Consider the following 23,387-nt stretch of genomic DNA (forward strand, 5'->3'; position numbering starts at 1 on the left):
ACTGAGATGACGTAAAAGAAGTTTATTAACCTTTTGTAAACTAGTATCCTTATGATTGTTAGCCCATACATTGAAAAACTTAAATGATTCATGTGGTTAATGTACTATTGATGATCCTCCCAGCAACCTGATACATCCTATCTGCTTATATCTACTTAATAGGAACTTCTATAGTAACTCAATAATTAAAAGTGTATTAAGTCCAAAGATAGCACTGAGGACTTGTAATAAAAAAATAATACTTAACTTTTATTAGCGCATCAGAAAAACTCAACGTTTCAGTTTCATCAGCAAAACATTCATCAAGACAATCAATGTATTTGCATAAGTTATGCCATAAGCATTGCTTATTTAAATGTATGATTAGTCACTGTCATTGCTATTGTAATGTATGGGACATCCTATTCCAGATAAAAATAACTCAAACACCTTATGACACAGCAAGCTGCATATTGCAGTCCAAAAAATTGTTTATGTTATCAATTTCAATAATATACCCTAGACTACATTTCCTTGTATTAAACTTATGAAAAATCAAGCACAATTTTCCCTTTCAGAATATCACACAATTTATGTCTCGTCAGTGTTGAGATTTACATTTTGTGTCATTATATCTAGTATATCATTTAATCCTCAACACTGTTTTTTTTGTGTTGAAAACTCACTTCCACTTGCCACAATTTTGAAAGCAGACTGACTATATTGATGGACTACTTTATCACGCACATTCTTTACCTATATTGTCACTATTTATGTTAAATTATTTTTCTGCATTGTAACACACTGTCATTTGTTACAATTTCAGAAACAGATGCTTTATTGACACATTTGTCTTCAGCATCATTACATGACACAACTCTCCAATCTATATTCCACACTTCCACTGCTATTTTAAACTTTTTCTCTATTATTCTTCTGCATTGTAACAGACATTTGCACAGACCCTTTATTCATGGATTGTTCTTCTGCGTCATTATATGATGCACATCCACCTATTTGTGTTTTTATCACTAGCACACTTCTGTCAGGATACCTACCTCTAACCAGCATTATTCACGCGTCCATATTGTCACAGATAACTCCACTCCATACATTGATGCTGGATACCATATGGGTGTCAATTTTGATTTGGTCTTATACACAAGAAAGATGCCCTGTGCAATCTATTTTTCCTCTATTAAGCATCAAAAGTGTTGCAGAGAGCTGTGATTATAATTGCTTATATAGCCAAAAAGATGCAGGCACAGCTTTATTCCAGTGTTGCCCACCGATGACATTCTGGCCCTGTTTAGATTATTATTTGTATTATTATTATCACCATTTATATAGCGTCAACAGATTCCGTAACACTTTACAATATTATGAGAGGGGGGATTTAACTATAAATAGGATAATTACAAGAAAACTTACAGGAACGATAGGTTGAAGAGGACCTGCTAAAACAAGCTTACAGTCTATAGGAGGTGGGGTATAAAACACATTAGGATAGGAAATAGCAATAAAATAAGGTGGAAGAGAAGCAGATCTGGAGGAGAGAGTAGAGTGCTGCCCTTTAGGAGAGAGCAAGAGACAGGTATGTGAGGTAGAGGTTAGTCTCGGAGGCAATAAGCTTTCCTAAAGAGATGGGTTTTAAGGCACTTCTTAAACGATTGAAGACTAGGGGAGAGTATGAGTATCACGGGCAGAGTGGAGAGACTGAGAATGGGCATACCTATGGATCTGTGATGAGATTTAAGAGGGGCTAGAATTGTTCAGTGTGCTTTATAGGTATGGGTTAGCACTTTGAATTGACTCATATAGGATACTGGAAGCCAATGTAAGTACTGACAGAGGGGTGAGGTGTGAGAGAACCGACTAGAGATGAAACTCAGTCAGATGACATCAGATGCCAAGTCTATGTAATCACTATGATGTCTTTGCTCTGTTGTGGTCTGTAATAGCCAAAAAGTGCATTTGAATTTATTTTCTATTTTTGTGGTTGCTGACTTAGACTTGCCTGGACTATTCAGTTTTCTCCAATCCTGACATTTGGTTTGTTTATTCATATTGTTGTTAATTTATACTCTCTTAACTCTGGCTTGTCCTTTAACTATTCTCTCACATTATCACATTAAGCTCGGCAACTCTAAGGACCAGTAATACATCTATCCTGACCCTTTTACTGTTCTATATTTGCGTTTTGGGAATTAGTACTGTCTTGACATCTTGTGGGAGTTGTGGCAGGGGCTTGGTATTACCTATAAAAGGGACTCTCCCCTTTCCTGCCCTACTGTCAATGGTCTGGCGATCTGTTATCCCTGCTCTGCTGTTGTCTGTCTCCTGCATTCTCCCATCAACAGGCTCCACTCCAGCAGCCAACTCCTGCTCCAGCCCTCGTGCGGCAACCCGGAAGCACCCGCTGACCTTCGACCCTGTGGACAGACAGTTGCGTCAACGCCTCAACACGGCGTCATCACTGTTTGATTCTATTCATTTTTGTTTTATCATTCATTTAGTTTATTTGGTATGTTTGTTTCAATTCGTGGGTTTTCAAACCAGTTGAACGCTTGCCTAGAGGTCATTTCGTGGAAATCTTTCGGGCTATGTGCCTACACGGATACCATCTTGTTCGGCTCTTTCCATACAAAAGGTCTCGTAGACTTAGACGCACTAAAGCGTTCACATGAGTCAAATGAAAGATTTCATGTTCAGTTATGGGGGCACGAAAACTCTATGGCTGTATAGAGCGTTCGTGCCTTTTTCAATGTAATCTCGCATGAATTAGGGGGGTTCAACAAGGCATTCGTTCATTATAAAAAACTAATCCCTCACGAGGGTCCCAAACTACTCTGACCTAGTAAGAATTACGACCGTTAGCTCCTTTTTCATAGAACGCTTAATAGAATTCCACTATACAATGCTATTCACTTTAAATGTCGCACGAACAGTATATATAGATATAGATAAACACAAAAAGAATTCAGCGCTAGTAATCACAAAATTAGTCAAGGTAGGCAGCAACCCAAATGAAGGAAAACCCCTCGGGTCCTTCGGTGGATAGATACAAAAAGATATGGAAGGGCTGCGCCAAATAAGGGTAGATAGTCCAGTAAAGTATTGCTAGGGTGCCAATAGATGGTATAGGATACTTGACAGAGTTCCTCTGTGGATGCGTCTAGTGTAGACCGTTTCGTATATGTAAATACAAGAGAGGTAGTGGCGACTAATGGTATAGTATGAAAGTTCAGGGTGTGATAGGTAACAATATGTAGAGAACTCACATTCAAGAGAGCTATGGCCAGCTCTGGTGTGGATTGCGTACAGCGGTATAATCCCCGCTTATGGGATATGTAGGGAGGGGGTCTCCGTCAACACCGTCTGGTAGTTCAGAACTCGGAAAAGAAAGACAGAAAGCGACAATAGTGCTCTCAATTTTGATGTGGTTCAGTGTGCAGATAAGAAGAGGTAAAAAAACTCACATTTGAGGGAGCTATGGCCAGCTCTGGTGTGGATAGCGTACAGCGGTATAATCCCCGATTATAGGATTTGTAGCGGTGATACGTCCGTCAGCACCGTCTGGTGATCCAAGGCTCCAATATAGAAGAATAAAAAGCAGCAATAGTGCTTTCAATTGTGATAGGTTAAGAGAGTAGTAGAGGAAATAAAATAATACTCACAAAGATAGAGCAGAGGTACTGCTCTATGGATAGGCGCTGGTGGTATGATCCCCACCTGGGATTTCTTGGAGTACTGGAAATTTAAAATTGCCAGTGGAAGTAAAAGTAACCAGGAAAGGTTAAAATGCCAGGAATAGGTAAAAAAAAGTTTAAAGTGCATAGAGAGTGCAATAAAAAGAGGATTGGTACAATAAAGTAGCCAAAAAACTTTTATTGATCTAAAATACACAATAAAATACAGAATTAATTCTGTATTTTATTGTGTATTTTAGATCAATAAAAGTTTTTGTAATGCTTACATGAATTTAAATGGAAAACAACTGCAGATCTCTTAAGATTTAGATTGATGACTAGGAGAATAACACAGGTACTGTATCTTTAATTAAGTGGATGTTTGTTAAACGGAGTAAGCAGCTTCTGGTATACATGCAGTATAGCAGATAGGAGTTTGCCAGTCCATGGAAATGGAGCAAAATAAGAAATGAAAGTTGCAGCAGGAATGATTAGTTTTGGAGTTAGAGGTAAGCAGGCTTGAGAGCAGGCTGCAGCAGGAATGATTAGTTCTGGGGTTAGAGGTAAGCAGACTTGAGAGCAGGCAGTCTTCTATTACGGATTCAAATATGACTTAGCTTTCAATGGTCGAAGTCCAGGTTTCCCTACGTTCTCCTCCGGGGAGGGAAGAGGTTAAGCAGGAAGAAGAAGATCCAGTTACAAGCCGCGGTCGAGGTGAGGAGAAGGTGGGTCAAATAGTTTTCCAGTCCGGGTTCGGTGCACAAAAAGGTTAGAGGAATCTTGCTAGCCGGATTGATTTCGCGGTAACGCTTTTCAATAATCCAGCGTCTTGAATCTGGCGCGGTCTCATTATGTAGCGTGGGGAGACCGCGTCAGAGAAGGGGGTGTGGCTAAGCTCCGTCAACCCGGAAGAGACAATGTAACGGCAATACTGGCAGTTAAGACATGACAGTTTTTTGGCTACTTTATTGTACCAATCCTCTTTTTATTGCACTCTCTATGCACTTTAAACTTTTTTTTACCTATTCCTGGCATTTTAACCTTTCCTGGTTACTTTTACTTCCACTGGCAATTTTAAAGTTCCAGTACTCCAAGAAATCCCAGGTGGGGATCATACCACCAGCGCCTATCCATAGAGCAGTACCTCTGCTCTATCTTTGTGAGTATTATTTTATTTCCTCTACTACTCTCTTAACCTATCACAATTGAGAGCACTATTGCTGCTTTTTATTCTTCTATATTGGAGCCTTGGATAACTAGATGGTGCTGACGGACGTATCACCGCTACAAATCCTATAAGCGGGGATTATACCGCTGTACGCTATCCACACCATAGCTGGCCATAGCTCCCTCAAATGTGAGTTTTTTACCTCTTCTTATCTGCACACTGAACCACATCAAAATTGAGAGCACTATTGCCGCTTTCTGTCTTTCTTTTCCGAGTTCTGGACTACCAGACGGTGTTGACGGAGACCCCCTCCCTACATATCCCATAAGCGGGGATTATACCGCTGTACGCAATCCACACCAGAGCTGGCCATAGCTCTCTTGAATGTGAGTTCTCTACATATTGTTACCTATCACACCCTGAACTTTTATACTATACCATTAGTCGCCTCTACCTCTCTTGTATTTACATATATGGAACGGTCTACACTAGACGCATCCACAGAGGAACTCTATCAAGTATCCTAGACCATCTATTGGCACCCTAGCAATACTTTACTGGACTATCTACCCTTATTTGGCGCAGCCCTTCCATATCTTTTAGTATATATAGATATGTCTTGTGGCCCTCTAGTGCTCAATACCTATTACTACAGTATGGCAATCCTATTTTTCTAATCTATCTAATTTCAAGCAAAATGGTTATGTCATGATATGGTCAAATGTCTCATGTTATATTATACGTTTATTGTCAACTATAATATTTATACATAATATTTATACATATATGGTCATTGAATTCTCCCCTTGGTAGCCTTACCCACCAAGGGGAGATGTTAAACAGATCATCAGGTTATGGTTCTTCCGTAGGTAGGTCATTTAATAGTTCTAAAGTATTTTACTGTACTGTGCACGTCTTACAGTCAAATATATATACCGTATTTATCGGCGTATAACACGCACCGGCGTATAACACGCACCTCATTTTAAGAAGGAAATTCCAGGAAATTTCCCCCCCTCCCATAGTATTCCCCCCCCTCATCCCATAGTGTCCCCCCACCCTTTCCATAGTATTCTCCCCCCTCCCATAGTATTCACCACCCCCTCCCATAGTGTTCCCCCCCTCATCCCATAGTGTCCCCCCCCTCATCCCATAGTGTCCCCCCACCCTTTCCATATTCTCCCCCCCTCCCATAGTATTCTCCACCCCCTCCCATAGTGTTCCCCCCTCATCCCATAGTGTTCCCCCCCTCATCCCATAGTGTTCCCCCCTCATCCCATAGTGCCCCCCTTTCCATAGTATTCTCCCCCCATAGTAATCTCCCCCCCATAGTATTCTCCCCCTCCCCCCCATAGTATTCTCCCCCCCTCCCATAGTATTCTCCCCCCCATAGTATTCTCCCCCCCCTCCATAGTATTCTCCCCCCCTCCCATAGTGTCCCCTAGTGCACTTTCCCTTGTCCCATAATTACTTACCTGTCTTTAAGCGTGGGCACACTTCCTTTCAGTCTGTCCGGAAACCGGAACCTGAAATAGAAGTTCCAGTACCGCGGTGCGCGCTGAACACCGGCCCGCGCTTCAAGACAGGTAAGTAATTATGGGATAACGGCGTATAACACGCACCCATGATTTTCCCCCTATTTTCAGGGAGAAAAAGTGCGTGTTATACGCCGATAAATACGGTACGTAAATATATAGGAAGCAAAAACCAAAAAGGTTATGGTGGGGAAAAAAATTGTGATTGAAAACCCCTTCCACCTGAAGTCTGTGGATAGTTAATACTATGTTAAACAAAATTCTGCACACCAGTCAAGCCATAAGACTTGCTTTTCCCACAGAAATCACAAATCTGCAGTGATGTTACTACCGCAAAGGATTCTGGGTGGGCAGATTTCTGTGGGAAAAGCAAGTCTTATGGCTTGACTGGTGTTCAGATTTTTGTTTAACATTGTAATAACTATCCACGAATGGTGTTGCACTGGAGTATTAGCAATGCAATGCCATTTGTACCTGTTGTGCACTCGACACTTGTCCATCTTTGTCTACATATATCCTAGATATAAATATAATTATTAATAGGGTTTTAGTCATTCTGATGTACAAATACATATTAAAGACGTTAGGTCAAGGGATATATGCGGTAATGGGTTCATTCGGTAACGACTATCACATACGCATGCGTACTCCTGCACTGTTTGCAGGCCAGCTTAAAAGCCATATCTTATATGTTTAATGGAATCAACATTCTATTACAAATCACAGGGTCACCAATTTTCAGAGCAGCTTTTGCTCTTCGTGTCTCAAATCCAATGTCAGTAGCTAGGTGTTTGTGATATACAGGGGTAAGATGGTTAAGAGTTCCTTATTAACAGGCTGAAATAATACGTATACACATCCTTGTCATTATTGGGTAATAGGCCTCTCCTTCCCCTCTCATCCTCCTTTAGTGGAAACTACAGATTTCAGTACAGGTTACATATATATGTTCTTGTATACGTACATATAGTGCTGGTATAGTTCTACCAACATATAAGAGATCATATGGGCATGTAATAACATATATGACTTTCTTTGAATGACAAGTAATTAATTATTTTATTGTAAAGGTTTGCTTATTGTGGCGAAACCGACCTCACCACGTGTCCTTGGAGGGGGCTGCTTACCCGCCTCTTGCCTTCTGACTATGGCCCGGGAAGATGTGCCCCTTTAATTACAAGATTTGGGCATAATGGATTTTTGGTGTGCTGCTGCTGGCCCTTTAACATCTCAAAGAAAGGGTTTGTACTTTTAAATTGGCACTTCGAATGCCATCGAAGTGCCGAAGTAGTCGAAGTGGCCGCCATTCGACAAATGAACACGTGGCGGTGGCCATCTTGGTTCATTCCATGCGGTCAGCGGTATGTGTAGCCAAATTCATGGAACTGAAATCAGCTACACAGTTCCGCGAACACCGCTAAGCCTTACCTTCTCCCAAGGTGATTTTGCAGCCGCAGAGACCAAGTCCCGTTCGAAGATTCGAACGCTCGTTCGAATGGGACTTAGTCGTTTTTTCTGCCTGAAATAGACCGACCGCACAGCCCAAATCTATGGAAGTGTTGTGGGCATGAAAATGTGCTTGCGGTCGGTCCTAAAGGACTTCCATATAACTTTTTAACCCCTGAACCTATTGCCCTGATTTTTGAGTATGGGTTTATTTCCCGCATGCTGATTATGAAAATGTATGTTTTATGTTTGTGGCATGTATATTTTAGAAGTTATAAATATTGTGTAAAAACTGTATTCCTCTGCCGGTGATAATGAGATTACCCATTGTGTTCAGTAATCATATCACAGGCAGAGGGGAGGATTTTGTGTGGGAGTGTCTGTGTGTATTGTACGGATTGATTGGTTGTTCTGTAATGCCCTGTGGGCTGTACTATGTTTGTGGATTGGGAATAAAAGAGACTGTATGTGACAGTACAGTTAGATTCTGCTTGACCCTCAAACCGAAGTGTCGTCTCGTATTTGGGGGAATTGGATTGTATGCCGATTGCCAGGAGTGTAAGCTGATTGTATGCTTTTCCTGTTCAGCTATTCCAGTGTTCGTGTGTTTGCAGTTCGGGAGATTGGGGAATTCAAGTGTGTGCAGTTCGGGCGTTGGAAGATTCGTGTAGTTTGCAGTTCGGGAGATTGGTGCTTGCAGTAGCTGCTTGTCTATCTGGAAGGGGAATATCGCCTAAACGGTTTTTAACCTCTGGTGAGCAAAACGGTCCGTTACAATTGGTGGCAGCAGTGGGATCATTTCCACAGCCCAAAAGGACAGCTACAGGGCAACACCATTCCTTGGATTGCAAATAGAGGGCAACGCTAGTACCCATACAGCGCCCCTATGTACAAAGGAACCAACTTCAGCAGAGCAAGCATGGCACCCAGCTACACTCAGGAGCAGTTTGACAAAGAGGTTACCTTGCGGATGGCTCTCGTTGAATTCGACCCCTCAGAGGAATTTGTGCAGTTCGTGAGGAGCCAGGTAGACGTGTACCTGCAATCCCTAGCAGATTTGGCCAGGGGGCACCCCAGCAGCAGTGTGTGTCACAGGGAGCCAAAGGTGCCGTCCTTCCTCCCCAGCGGCAGTGTGTACCCCAGGGAGCTGAAGGTGCCGTCCTTCCTCCCCAGCGGCAGTGTGTACCCCAGGGAGCTGAAGGTGCCGTCCTCCCCCCCAGCGGCAGCGTATATCCCAGGGAGCTGAAGGTGTCGTCCTTCCTCCCCAGCGGCAGTGTGAGTCCCAGGGAGCTGAAGGTGTCGTCCTTCCTCCCCAGTGGCAGTGTGAGTCCCAGGGAGCTGAAGGTACTGTCCTTTCTCCCCAGCGGCAGTGTGTATCCCAGGGAGCTGAAGGTGCCGTCCTTCCTCCCCAGTGGCAGTGTGTACCACAGGGAGCGGAAGGGGTCATCCTTCCTCCCCAGCGGCAGTGTGTACCCCAGGGAGCAGAAGGTGTCGTCCTTCCTCCCCAGCGGCAGTGTGTACCCCAGGAAGCTGAAGGTGTCGTCCTTCCTCCCCAGCGGCAGAGTGTCCTGCAGGGAGCAGAGACCATCGGTCTCGCACCACAGCCGCAGGACAAAATATTTAAAGGGGAGACAGTCGGTCCCCCCCTTCACCAGCAGCGAGAGTGTCAGGGAGAGGAGTATGCTACCCCCTCTCTCCAGCGGCAGTCTACGGTTCAGGGAAAGGAGATTGTTACCCCTTCTCCCCAGCGGCAGCCTAACCCACCAAGGGTTAAGCCCCACAACTGTGCAGATGGGACTGTAGTCTCTGCACTTACAGCACAAGGGGTAGGGACGGTCGATCCTGTTTTCCAGCCAGTGGACAAGCGAGGCCAACACTCATCCTCCACACATGAGGTACTATGCCCATCGGGCCAACACATAGTTAGCCGAATCACATAGTTGCATAGAGAGGGACTTACTTGTCACGCCCTATCTATCTTATGATATACACAAAAAATAGGGGGAGCTGTAAAATACTTCCCTCTCTTCAAAATACAGCTGACAAAGCTGAAACAGAAACAGAGGGAAACACAATAGTGCAGATAAATCTTTTAAAATATAGAGTAAATCCAATATCTGTAGATAGCACACTCACAAAAATAGAGCCATAAAGTAACCTGGCTCTGGTCTGGATATCAATAGGATCCTTTAAGGGAGATCCAAACCCCACTCCAGATGATGGAAAGGATTTTCAGGTTTTCAGGTAGAGTAGTAAGGAATAATAAATACTTAAAAATTCTATATAATTTATTCCAAAAGACAGGTTGGATAAAAAACAAAAGTATATATAAAAGTCCAATAGTCACCAAAATGCATTTCGCCTAATAGGCTTCCTCGGTTGGTGTGTGTTGTACATCAAAGTTCTTGTGGTTCTTTTATATCCGTCCATTTGTTGTGGAATCGCGTTATTTTTCCTGCGTTCCACCCGGTGTAAACTATTGACTTCCGGTTCCGCTTGGTAAATTTCGCCGTCCTGTTCCTGTTTGGCCGATCATGTGATCGGATGTATTGTTCGTGGAACGCACATGCATTCCATTGAGCACCCACATCCGCCTCCCATATCAGATACAAGCGGATTTGCCGGCTTTGGAACCCAAATGCGTTCCACCAACGTAAATTTAAAGACACATACCAAGCTGGAAAAGAAACTATATATATACAAATATAATTCTTCCTTCTGTGCGTTCGACTAGACTCATTCGAACAAGGCGCTAATTCGTGAGTTTGTTCATCCGAACAAACTACATCCAGTGATGGCAGGCACGAACAGTGCATTTTAGACTTATTACAAAGGGAGAATAGACCGACCGCAGAGACTGAAACTGTGGAACTATTTTGGGCAGAGAAATGTGCTAGCGGTCGGTCACATCCACCTTTTCACTAACTCCCGAACCACTGGTTCAATTCGTGCCATTTTTGGATATGTTGTTCCCCTGAATGTATTGGTTATTAAAATGTATTTTTTCTTAAGATCATATGTATAGCTTTAAAGTTATGAAAAAAGCCTAAAAGTATATTTTTTAGCTTGGAGATAATTGAGCTGATATAACGATTCACTCAATTATCCTAAGCAGAGGGGAGGAATGTATTGTAATTAATGGGTGTGTTTTTACTGTACAATTGTAACTGATTGGCTGCTGTATTTCATTTGTCAGTGCCCCACAAGGTCCAGTGGGTGGTAACTTTACTGTAAAACCTGCATAAAAGCATCTGCTGTGTGGTCATTAAATCAGTTCTACTTCACCCTTCAAAACGTAGCCTCGTCTCGTTATTGAAAGGGAACCTGCTCAGCACTAGCTCTTTTAAGAGCTCTGCTTTACTCTCTACTCGGATACAGCGGATGGGATAGCGCAACTCCACTTCAGCACAGCATCTTGCCGGGAAGATGGACGTCTCCAACGGCTGATACCCCTCTACAACCTGGGTAGTTGTTACAACTATCAACAGGGCCCCCGCTTCAATCAGCTCACATGATGCAAGCAAAAAAAAAATACCCTGGAGGGCAAAGACATTAATCTAGTCTCTTTTGTTTACCATCATATGTTCAGTTTACCCACACAGGAGAGAGGAACTGGATCTCTACCTGCGCAAGCTCATGGACCTAAGTAATAAATACGGTGGTACAGTATTTTATGACTACCACCGGTCCTTCTCAGCAAAAGATGTCTGCAGCTCTTGCCCATGTATATGTTAGAACAGATTGTAGTCAACTGGACACTGAGCTTTTCTGCAGACACTTCGCTAGACTGAGGACACCCGCCCGTGCAATCTGTGCATCCACTTCACACTCAGCTAATCTATGTCCAATCTCACCTGAAATCTCTTCTAACCTGGCCACCCCAAGCACTGAAGCAAAGAGTTACATAGTTACATAGTTACATAGCTGAAAAGAGACTTGCGTCCATCAAGTTCAGCCTTGCTCACATATGTTTTTGCTGTTGATCCAAAAGAAGGTAAAAAACCTAGTCTGAAGCGCTTCCAATTTTGCCACAAACTAGGAAAAAATTCCTTCTTGACCTCAAAATAGCAGTCAGATGTCTCCTTGGATCAAGCAGCTATTACCCCACTAACTAGAAATTATATCCCTGTATGTTATGTTTTTGCAAGTATTTATCCAATTGCAGTTTAAACATTTGTAATGACTCTGACAAAACCACCTCTTCAGGCAGAGAATTACATATCCTTATTGCTCTTACTGTAAAAAACCTTTTCTTTGCCTTAGATGAAATCTCCTTTCTTCCAGCCTAAATGTGTGACCACGTGTCCTATGTATAGCCCTGTTTATGAATAGGTTTCCAGATAAAGGTTTGTACTGTCCCGAATATATTTTTATAATGTTATCATATCCCCTCTCAGGCGCCGTTTTTCCAAACTAAACAGATTGAATTTTTTTAACCTTTCTTCATAACTAAAATGCTCCATTCCTTTTATCAATTTTGTAGCTCGTCTCTGGACTTTTTCTAGTGCCATAATATCTTTCTTTAGAACCGGTGCCAAAAATTGCATAGCATATTCAAGGTGTGGTCTTATCAGCGATTTATAAAGAGGCAATGTTATATTTTCATCCCAAGAATTTATGCCCCTATTTATACATGACAAAACCTTACTGGCCTTAGCAACGGCAGATTGACATTGCATATTGCTGCCTAATTTGTTGTCTATAACAATTCCCAAATCCCTCTCGTGTGTGGTTATCCCTAGTTCACTACCATTTAGGGTGTAAATTGCTTGTACATTCTTAACCCCGAAGTGCATAACTTTGCATTTCTCTACGTTAAATTTCATCTGCTATTTAAGTGCCCAGTCCCCAATCTATCCAAATCCCTCTGCAGCAAAGCAATATCCTGCTCACATTTTATTACTTTACAAAGTTTTGTGTCATCTGCAAACACCGATACATGGCTTTCAATGCCTATTTCAAGATCATTTATAAATATGTTAAATAGAAGTGGTCCCAAAACAGAACCCTGAGGGACACCACTTACCACTTTTGTCCAGCCTGAAAATGTACCATTAATGACAACTCGTTGTACTCTATCCTTAAGTCAATGTTCTACCCAAGAACAAGAATATTCATCTAGACCAATTTCTTTTAGTTTGAATACTAACCTATTGTGAGGAACCGCATCAAATACCTTGGCAAAATCCAAGTAAATCACATCCACTGCAACACCCTGATCTATACTTCTACTTACTTCCACTTACCACTTTTGTCCAGCCTGAAAATGTACCATTAATGACAACTCGTTGTACTCTATCCTTAAGTCAATGTTCTACCCAAGAACAAGAATATTCATCTAGACCAATTTCTTTTAGTTTGAATACTAACCTATTGTGAGGAACCGTATCAAATACCTTGGCAAAATCCAAGTAGATCACATCCACTGCAACACCCTGATCTATACTTCTACTTACTTCTTCGTAGAATGCAATTAGTTTAGTTTGACATGACCTATGTTTCATAAAACCATGCTCATTATTGCTAATAACAAAGTTCTTCCCAATGAATTCCAGAATATTATCCCTTAATAGCCCTTCAAATATTTTTCCAGTTACAGAAGTTAAGCTCACAGGTCTATAATTTCCAGGCAAGGATTTTGAACCCTTTTTAAATATAGGAACAAAATCTGCCTTCTTCCAATCCTCCGGTACAATACCTGAAACAAAAGAATCTTGAAAAATTAAATACAGAGGTTCACTTATTTCCCCACTTAGCTCCTTAAGTACTCGTGACAAACCAGTCAAGGATAAATTAGGACGTCCAATTGTGTATTTGGGAAATCACAAATATGTAACAACTTCAATGAAGGCACTTGCAGATATATAGTGCATGCTGCACATTTGTTCTCACTGCTACAGGGCACATGCAAAATCTATATGCTCCAATAAAATGCATTCTAATCTTTATTTGACCTCTGGGAATGTTGTTTCTCTAGTCAACCATCTAACCACCCGTCCAAACACTTGGTTGAATTTTAATAACAGGTTCCCATGCAGGCATTATTCACAGGCAAGCAGGAACCATAGAATACAACAACATACAATAGGCTATGGCCTATTACAACACAAAGTGGATTAAGGGTTTCTATTAGGGCCTTTAAGGGACCTTCATTTTCTAGTTGGAGGACAAACCCAATTGGCATAGTTACCAGGAAAACTCTTTAAAACAAGACTAGTTATAGACCTACCTGCGCCACACTCCTCATCAGTCCTTAGTCTTAACTCCATGATTTCCTCAGAGGAATATTTGCAACAATACACAACAATAGATAGTGCCATAAAGGCAATAATTTCTCAGGGATAGGGGCATGGCTCAATAAAACTGACATAGTTAATACCTTTAAACTACTACCCAGTCACCCATCTCTATGGCACCTGCACGGTACTAAATGGAGAAGCATGTACTATTTTCACAAGACTTACTTTCGGATCAAAAGCAGCCAAATAATATTCAACACATTTGCAGAACCTTGTGCTGGCTTCTTCTTAATACATGCTGCTGCCAATACTTACAAATTGGTTCCTGTAACCTCAGGGAGTTACAATTTTAATAGGATCCCTTAATTTTGCAATGAGAATCATCCCACAAGGTAGAGCCTTCATATCTAGACTCCTTAGCTTAATCCCTGACCTTTCCCATACAATATCAGTTGTACATCGCTAAACACACATACCACTGCCAACCTTCTTAGGTAGCGCAGATTCCTTTCACATTGGAAAGAGTGTTTCTTCTGCAATTATCTATCCATCCCCCCGTCATCTGGACAGATACAGCAGCTAGCACTGGGTTCCCAGCCATATTCGGTAATAATTGGCTCTGGGGTTGTTGGCCAGAAGAGGTCCTAAACATAGAAGGGTTTCTCGAAACTCGTTAATTGAAGTATACCCAATAGTAGTTGCTGCAGTGGCTTGGGGCAATTTATAGGCCGGCTGTTCGGTACAATGTTTTTCCAATAATCAAGCAAGTTGTCATGTCATAAATAAAGGGCGTTCATCTTCATTAACCCTAATGTGATTTCTTAGGAGGCTGACTTGGTTAGCAGCCTCTAAACAATTTTACCTAGGGTGTTGTCATGTTCCAGGTATACACAATATGGCAGCTGACCAGTTATCTCGCTTTTCAATTCCAGGCATTCCATGGAATTCTTCCTACTGCCTCACGACTGGCTACAACCGCCCCACCAGGACAAGACCTAATACTGGATTAGATGAGCTGTTGAACCATAGCGAAGTATTGACATATGGCTCTATCACTTAATACTCGTCGATCCTATGATAGGGCCTTCTCCTTTTACAAGAGATTCATAGCGGAACATAACATAGCCAACATACAAGACAGACAGGCCAGGCCTCTGGATACAGGCCATGGAATGCATGGAAGGCAGGTAGCTCAGAAACACAGGGGGACAGCCAGCTCAGGAACACAGTCAGCTCAGAAACACAGGGGGACAGCCAGCTAGCATAGGAACTATGAATAAATATATAATAATATATAATATAGAATAAAACTGGCAAACAAATAAGAGTGCGGCTCAACTAAATAAGGAGAAGTATTAGCAAAGTAAGGCCAGTTGGGAACAGAAAGAGATCTTAATATAGGTGCAGCAGCCTGGGATAGCACCACAGACAGGTAGTGGCACGGTGAGGTACTGCACTAGACTGAGAATAAACTGAATTGTGACAGAAAGTTAAACTTTCTTGGGCTTGGAGATCGGTTTTGTGGTCTGTAATTTCTTCTATTTCGTGAAGATGAGTGTTTGTAATAGTAATTTTTTGATGGTGGAGCTTTCTTACTGGTAAACTTCCTCTTTGTGTAGTGTCTCCAGTGTGGTTAGATTTTTGGTTATATGTCCTGATTTATTTTTTTCGCATAATCTTGTTTGTCTCTTATATATTTTTTCACTTTGATGTGTTTGGTTCCTTTCCTCTGTAAACATTTTTGATAAAGCCATTGAATGATGAAATGTGTTAAGTGTATCATAATATTGCTTTAGAAAACTTTTTTATTCCATTTATTATATTTTACAGTTTTTTTTTAAATTAATAAAAGTACTTTTTTATTGGAACTGTTTGCTGCTGGATTCCTGCACACCCTATCCTTAGTAGGGATAATACCACCTACAACCGTTGGACAGAGCAATCCTTATTTGCTCTACTAAATGTGAGTAGATTTGATCTATTTCATTTTATTGTACACTATTTTGGTTTCATCTTCTCTTTTATCTATATGATCGGAGAGAGGCCATCGTCACCGATATCCAAGAGTGGTGATCATACCACTTCTCGCTATACCTGTGGAGCCGCTCTCTAGGAACACATGAGTGCATATTTTCCATTAGTTTTATTCTTATATCTAACCTAACATACTGCACTACTTACCTATCTGTGAGAGTCATGACCACCACAAGAATTTTCTACAAGATTTTACACTCAACCATATCCTCAGGCAGGCGTTCAAGTTGGAGCTACATCTTAGCTCCTAGAAAGTGTTAGTGTATTTATGTCTGCTTATTATTTATTGGAATTGTTACATCCTTCACTATTAGCTCTCCATTTCTCCCTTGTTTTATAATATATATTCCAAGGAGACTCCAGGCACTAGGCTACATGGCATTTTTTTATCCTGTCTACAAGCATAACATTTTGAGGAAAGGAATTATTTTTCATACTTCACTTTACCAGTCAGTGTTTCTATATCTTTAAATACTGCTTTCCTTTTTGTATTATTTTGCATAAGATTTGTGCACTTCTAGAAAATTTGGCTCGGCTAAACCATTTTTTCCAAAAATAGAAAATGTTTTCGGTCACCCAAAATTTGCCCGAATTTCAGTTCAGCTAAGCAGAATTTTGGAACCAAATTAGAAAAACAAAATGCTAAAATGGGCCAATCGGTGTGCTATAATATTATGTATATGTTTTGCAGTACACCAATAGGAGAAAAGTAACCAACAGAGAGTAAAACCGAAGGAGCAGTAAAAAAATCCATGTTCATATATGTATGTATTATATATTTATTTCAATGCTGTGTAATTTGACTCACAACACTCTGATTGGTTACTTAATCCACCAATCAGAGAGCTCTGTGTCATTTTACACAGCGTGGGAAAGTTCTTTGGAATTTTCCCACACTGTGTAAAATTACACAGAGCACTCTGATTGGTGGATTAAGTAACCGATCAGAGTGTTGTGAGTCAAATTACACAGCGTGGGAAAATTCCAAAGAACTTTGCCACGCTGTGTAAAATGACACCGATCACTCTGATTGGTGGATTTCAAGCCAACCAATCAGAGTGCTGTGACAGGTAAATGTAGAGACTTACCTGTCAGTCTCTTCATTTACCTGTCAGATCACTCTGATTTGATGGCTTAAACCCACCAATCAGAGTGCTCTGAGCCTAATTGCAGGGCAGCGCAAGGCTTTATAAGCCTTACCCCGCCCTGCAGAGCTCAGTCTGTGCAGAGCCCTCCATGGGTGAAAATTGATTATTATTTTTTTGTGCTCTTTTTTTTTTTTTTAAAGTGCGTCGGTTATTATGGATTTTTATTTGCCCTTTTTTGGGCTGGAAAAAGACGAGTTTAGAAGAAAGAAGACATCAAATGGTAAGTCTATTTTTTTTTTTACAGGTATTTAGATAAGGGTCCCCCCTCATTATTCTTAGCATGAGGGGGTATGTAGGGGTTATTTCTTGGGGGGAGGGGGGTGACTAGGAGTTTGGGGACCCCTAGTCACCTGGGGGGTGGTAAAATGTTTATTTAGGGCCCCCACCTGCCGCTCAGGGGTGGGGGCCTGGGGGGAGGACAGTAGGTCCCTCCCTTATTGTTATTTAGGGCCCCCACCCACCGCTCATGGGTGGGGGCTGGGGGGGGAAGGAGATTAGGTTCCCTCCCCCCAATTTTTATTTATGGCCCCCACCCACCACTCAAGGGTGGGGGACGGGGGGAGGACATTAGGTTCCCTCCCCCAGTTTTTATTTATGGCCCCACCCACCACTCAGGGGTGGGGGCCAGGGGGAGGACATTAGGCCCCCTCCCAATTTTTATTTATGGCCCCCACCCACCGCTCAGGGTTGGGGGCCAGGAGGGGAAGACAGTAGGTCCCCCACTTATTGTTATTTAGGGCCCCCAGCCACCGCGCAGGGGTGGGGGCCGGGGAGGAGGACAGTAGGTGCCACCCCTTATTGTTATTTAGGGCCCCCACCTGCCGCGCAGGGGTAGGGGCTGAGGGGGAGGTCAGTCGGTCCCTCCCTTATTGTTATTTAGGGCTCCCACCCGCCGCGCAGGGGTGGGGGCCAGGGGGGAGGACAATAGGTACCTCTATCCTCCAGTCTTTTAAGAAGTCACTAAAAACTCACCTCTTTTGGAAAGCTTGCCATCTTCTTGAGTGATGCGTCTCTCATTACAATTGCCCTCCTTAGTTCCCACGCCTCCATAGCAAAGCTCACGCTCTCTCCTTATACTGTTCACCTGTTCCACACACCTCTTTTACTATATCACTTTGACTCACAAATCTTATTTATCAGTCCCTCCTCCCATTTGATGATAAGCTGTTATTTCTCTTGTATATCTTTACATCTTCCTCATAGATTGTAAGCTAGTCTGAGCAGGACATTTTTCACCTCTTGTTTTTGTTAATTTTTGTATGTCAATTACATGGTGTCAGATATTCCCATTCTGTACAGTAAAGTGCTGCAGAATATCTTGGTTATCAGCAAAAATCGGCATGGGTTTACAAAGCACAGTTCATGTCAAACTAACTTGATTGCATTCTACGAAGAAGTAAGAATAGATCAGGGTGTTGCAGTGGATGTGCCTACTGTGCAGCTGAGGAGTGGCCACTTGGAGGTGTCCCGAGGGGCAATGTAAACACTGCCTTTTCTCTGAAAACACAGCCTTTTCTCTGAAGTGTAAACACTGCCTTTTCTCTCTGAAAAGGCAGTGTTACATTAAAATGCCTGAAGGGAGCTATTATACTCACCAGAACAACTACATTAAGCTGTAGTTGTTCTGGTGACTATAGTGTCCCTTTAACATATTTATAAATGATCGTGAAAAAAGTATTAAAAGTCATGTTTCAGTGTTTGCAGATGACACAAAACTCTGTAAAGTAATGTGAGCAAGATATTACTTTGCTGCAGTGGGATTTAGATAGACTGGGGGACTGAGCAGTCAAATGACAGATGAAATTTAATGTAAAAAATGCAAAGTTATGCAGTTAGGCATAAAGAGTGCACCGGCAACTTATACCCTTAATGGAAGCGAATTAGGGATAACAACACATGAGAAGTAGTGATGTCCCGAACAGTTCGCCGGGAACTGTTCGCCGGCGAACATAGCGTGTTCGCGGTGAACACGGCGGGTGAACATGTGCGATGTTCGGTCCGCCCCCTATTCGTCATCATTGAGTAAACTTTGACCCTGTACCTCACAGTCAGCAGACACATTCCAGCCAATCAGCAGCAGACCCTCCCTCCCAGACCCTCCCACCTCCATGACGAATAGGGGGCGGACCGAACATCGCATATGTTCACCCGCTGCATTCGCCGCAAACACGCTATGTTCGCTGGCGAACAGTTCCTAGCGAACTGGTCGGGACATCACTAATGAGAAGGACTTGGGAATTGTTGCAGACAACAAACTATGCAACAATTTCAATCAGCTGTGGCTAAGGCCAGTAAGGTATTATCATGCATGAAAAAAGGGTGTAACGGACCACCTGGCACCCCGACTGGGCACCTCCATTGACGGATGCTTCCTAGCTGATGCTGAGAACCATAAGCACTGGGCACCACAACCACCGCAGAACTCCACAACCGCCGTAGCTTAACTGGAGTTTTCCTTCCACCCTGTACAAACCTCCAACATCCAGGACCGTGTGGGGAAGATCTCTCCTCCAGGAAAGCGTATCAGGAACAGCTCTTAAAAGAGCTAAGTAATTAGAGCCCAGAGGACTTCCTGGAAGTCTTTTTGTTTGCCCCACCGTGCACATGGTCCCATGCCCAAAACAGTTCCATAAACTTGATGGCAAAACACTGCTGGACAATTTAAGTATGGTAGTCCCATCCACTAAACACAGAGCCCAGCTGGAAATTATCTGTGGAGGGTAAACATCGCTTACCTCCTCCTCCTGGTATCCCTGCGAGGTTAGTAAGGGATCTGGACAGGCCGTCCAGCATCCCTGTAGATATAGTACAGAGACTGCGGTCCCATCTGCACCGTTGGGGTCAAGGTTGCTGTCCCCTTGTAGCAGGGGAGGAGGACCGACTGTCCCCCCTCCTGGTAACTCACAATGCCGCTGGGGAGAGAGACTGGTTGTCTCCTCTTCCTGAAACTCACACTGCCGCTGGGGAGAGAGACCGGTTGTCTCCTCTCCCTGAAACTCACTCTGCCGCTGAGGAGAGAGGCCAGCTGCCTCTTCTCCCTGCAGGATACACTGCCACTGGGGAGAGAGACCACTTGTCTTCACTCCCTGTAGGATACGCTGCCGCTGGGGAGAGAGGTCGGTTGCCTCCTTTCTCTGCAATTTACACTGCCGCTGGGGAGAGAGACCGGTTGTCTCCTCTCTTTGAAGCTCACGCTGCCGCTGGGGAGAGAGGCCGGCTGCCTCCTCTCCCTGCAATTTACACTGCCGCTGCAAACTAAACTGCCGCTGGGGGGGGGGGGGGGAAGGACGACACCTTCAGCTCCCTGGGATGCAAACTGCTGCTGGGGAGGGAGACTGCTTGTCTCCACTCCCTGTAGGATACGCTACCGCTGGGGAGAAAGGCTGGTTGTCTCCCCTCCCTGTAGGATGAACTGCCACTGGGGAGAGAGACCGGTTGTCTCCTCTCCCTGTGATATGCACTGCCACGGGGGGATAGAGACCGGTTGTCTCCTCTCCCGGTAGGATGCACTGCCACTGGGGAGAGAGGCCGGTTGTCTCCTCTCCCTGTGAGATGCACTGCCACAGGGGAGAGAGACTGGTTGTCTCCTCTCCCGGTAGGATGCACTGCCACTGGGGAGAGAGACCAGTTGTCTCCTCTCCCTGTAACTCCAGCTGTCGCTTGGGATCTAGGCCGGCTGCCCAGCATCCCTGTAGGGCGGGTAGAAAGACATCGGTCCCATCTCCACCTACCATTTGAGGTTCCTCCCAGTGCCAGTCTGTGAGATCCCCCAGGACTTGGGAATAAGGACCACCTACCTCCTCTCCCGGTAGCTCCGACTGCAGTTGAGGATTTGGGCCGGCTGCCCAGCATCCCTGTGGGGCTGGTGGAGAAACTTAGGTCCCATCCCCACCTGCCTATTGGGGTTCCTCACAGGACCAGTCTATGAGGTCCCCTACTTCGGGTACCTCCGGTTGCCTTGGGGAAAGAGGCTAACCTCCTTTCATTGGAGGCTTCTTTTCCTCGCTTTAGCCAGCAGGAACTCTTGGTCCCTCTTTGCTTGGCTTTCAACGGTTACCTGGTTCCAGATCGCCTGGAAGGTATCCATGGACACATCAGGGCCATATCAGGCCACTTGCTGCCTCACCTTGGCCAGGAAATCTTCGCAAGAGTCAGAGTATGCCATACTTGCCTGCTCCAAGTCAATGGACACCTCTGCTTCCAGGGCCGCTGTACGAATGCTAGCGTTGCCCTCACTATGATTAACACGTTACCGGTGTCTCCAGGATGCTTCTTGTCGCACTAGCAACGGACCACCTGGCACCCGACTGGGCACCTCTGTTGACGGATTCTTCCTAGCTGACACCGAGGACCGTATGCACCACACCGGACACCACAACCACCGCAGACTCCACAACCGCCGTAGCTTAACTGGAGTCTCGCCGTTTTCCTTCCACCCTGTACGAACCTCCAACATCCAGGACCGTGTGGGGAAGACCTCTCCTCCAGGAGAGTGTATCAGAAACAGCTCTTAAAAGAGCTAAGTGATTAGAGCCCAGGGGAGAATATAAAGTATAGCAATCCCCAGTGTGATTATAGCAGTTCCCATCCAATCACGAGACAACTTTCCCCATTGAATCTCCTGCAAGCTGGAACAGCAGACACAGGAGCAAATCTTCTTTCCCTCCAATAACAGGATGACACACAGTTTTGGAGTGTAAGCAGGAACAGAAAGTTTCATGGCACACGCTGTTCTTTTATACAAGTTTTACAGCAAAGGTGATGCCCATGTGGACCTAGTTGGGCACTGAATACAAAACATACAAACCCATAAAAGGTTTACATTCAGACACTCCAATACAGTGTACACAATCCCTCCCCTCTGCCTGTGATACAATTAACGGAGACAATGGACTAACTCAATTAACTCTAAGCAGAAAAAACATACATTTTTACAAACCCCCAAAAGTACCCAAAAATACAACATACCCACATCACATCCCATGATAGCCCCGATCTGGATGAACAACATATCCAAAAATCACCCAGATCGGTTCAGGGGTTCAGGAATTTCCTGCAAGTCTTTAATTTAAGATGACCGCCGCCACATGTTTGAGTCTGTTCCAGTTAAAAGTCCAAAGGGCAGAAACAGTTTTGAGCATGGGTTATCACAGGGCCCATAGTCCCAGGGTAGGAGGCTGGCGAGCAGGCCCCTCCAAAAACCAGTGGCGAAGTAGCTTTCGTCACAAAGGGCATTCATTCTCATGATTAGAATATAATTTTGCCTCTCTATATATCACTGGTAAGACCACATCTTGAATATGCTGTGCAATCTTGGGCACCTGTTCTAAAGAAGGATGGTATGGCACTAAAAAAAGATGCGGGCTACAAAATGAATAAAAGGAATGAAACATTTTAGCTTTGAAGAAAGGTTAACAAATGTAAACCTCTTTAGTTTAGAAAACGTCGCCTTAGAGGGGATATGATAACATTATACATATATACAGGGCTGCCATCAGGGGGTGACAACCGTGACGCTTGTCACGGGCCCGGTGGTCCTGGGGGGGCCCGGACTGCTTGGCAGTCCAGGGCCCCACAATTACTCTCTGCACCCATATTTAGCGATGATCGATAGCGAGCCGTGCGGCCGTTAGAGCGTTGCCATGGGTTACCATGGCAATGCTCCGCGCGGCGCGCACACCACATCTCGCGGGAAATGCTTTAAAGTATAGCTGCAGTCCGCTGGGCCCCCTCTGCAAGTATAGGGAGCGGGGGGGGGGGGGGGGGGGGCACAATGGCACCGGACCGGACCACCAGGGATCAAAGAATCTTCCCCCCTCCCTGAACCATGTAAGAAACAGGGAGGGGGGAATAACAGAATGCATTTACATTATTAAATTTGCATGCATACACTACTAAACACACACACACACACACACTGCATTCACTACACTAACACACACACTGCATCCACTGCACTAACACACACACTGCATTCATTACACTCACACACACTGCATTCACTGCACTAACACACACACTGTATTCATTACACTCACACACACTGCATCCACTGCACTAACACACACATTGCATTCATTACACTAACACACACTGCATCCACTGCACTAACACACACACTGCATCCACTGCACTAACACACACACTGC

General features: G+C 43.8%; 1 protein-coding gene across 1 annotated transcript in view; it reads right to left on the reverse strand.

Annotated features, from left to right (window-relative positions):
- Positions 1–23,387, reverse strand: part of LOC134575593 (NACHT, LRR and PYD domains-containing protein 3-like) — a 180,401-nt gene that overhangs the window by 11,333 nt on the left and 145,681 nt on the right. The gene's annotated exons all lie outside the window — the stretch shown is intronic.

The sequence above is a fragment of the Pelobates fuscus genome, chromosome 10 (assembly GCF_036172605.1).
Source record: "Pelobates fuscus isolate aPelFus1 chromosome 10, aPelFus1.pri, whole genome shotgun sequence".
NCBI lineage: Eukaryota > Metazoa > Chordata > Amphibia > Anura > Pelobatidae > Pelobates > Pelobates fuscus.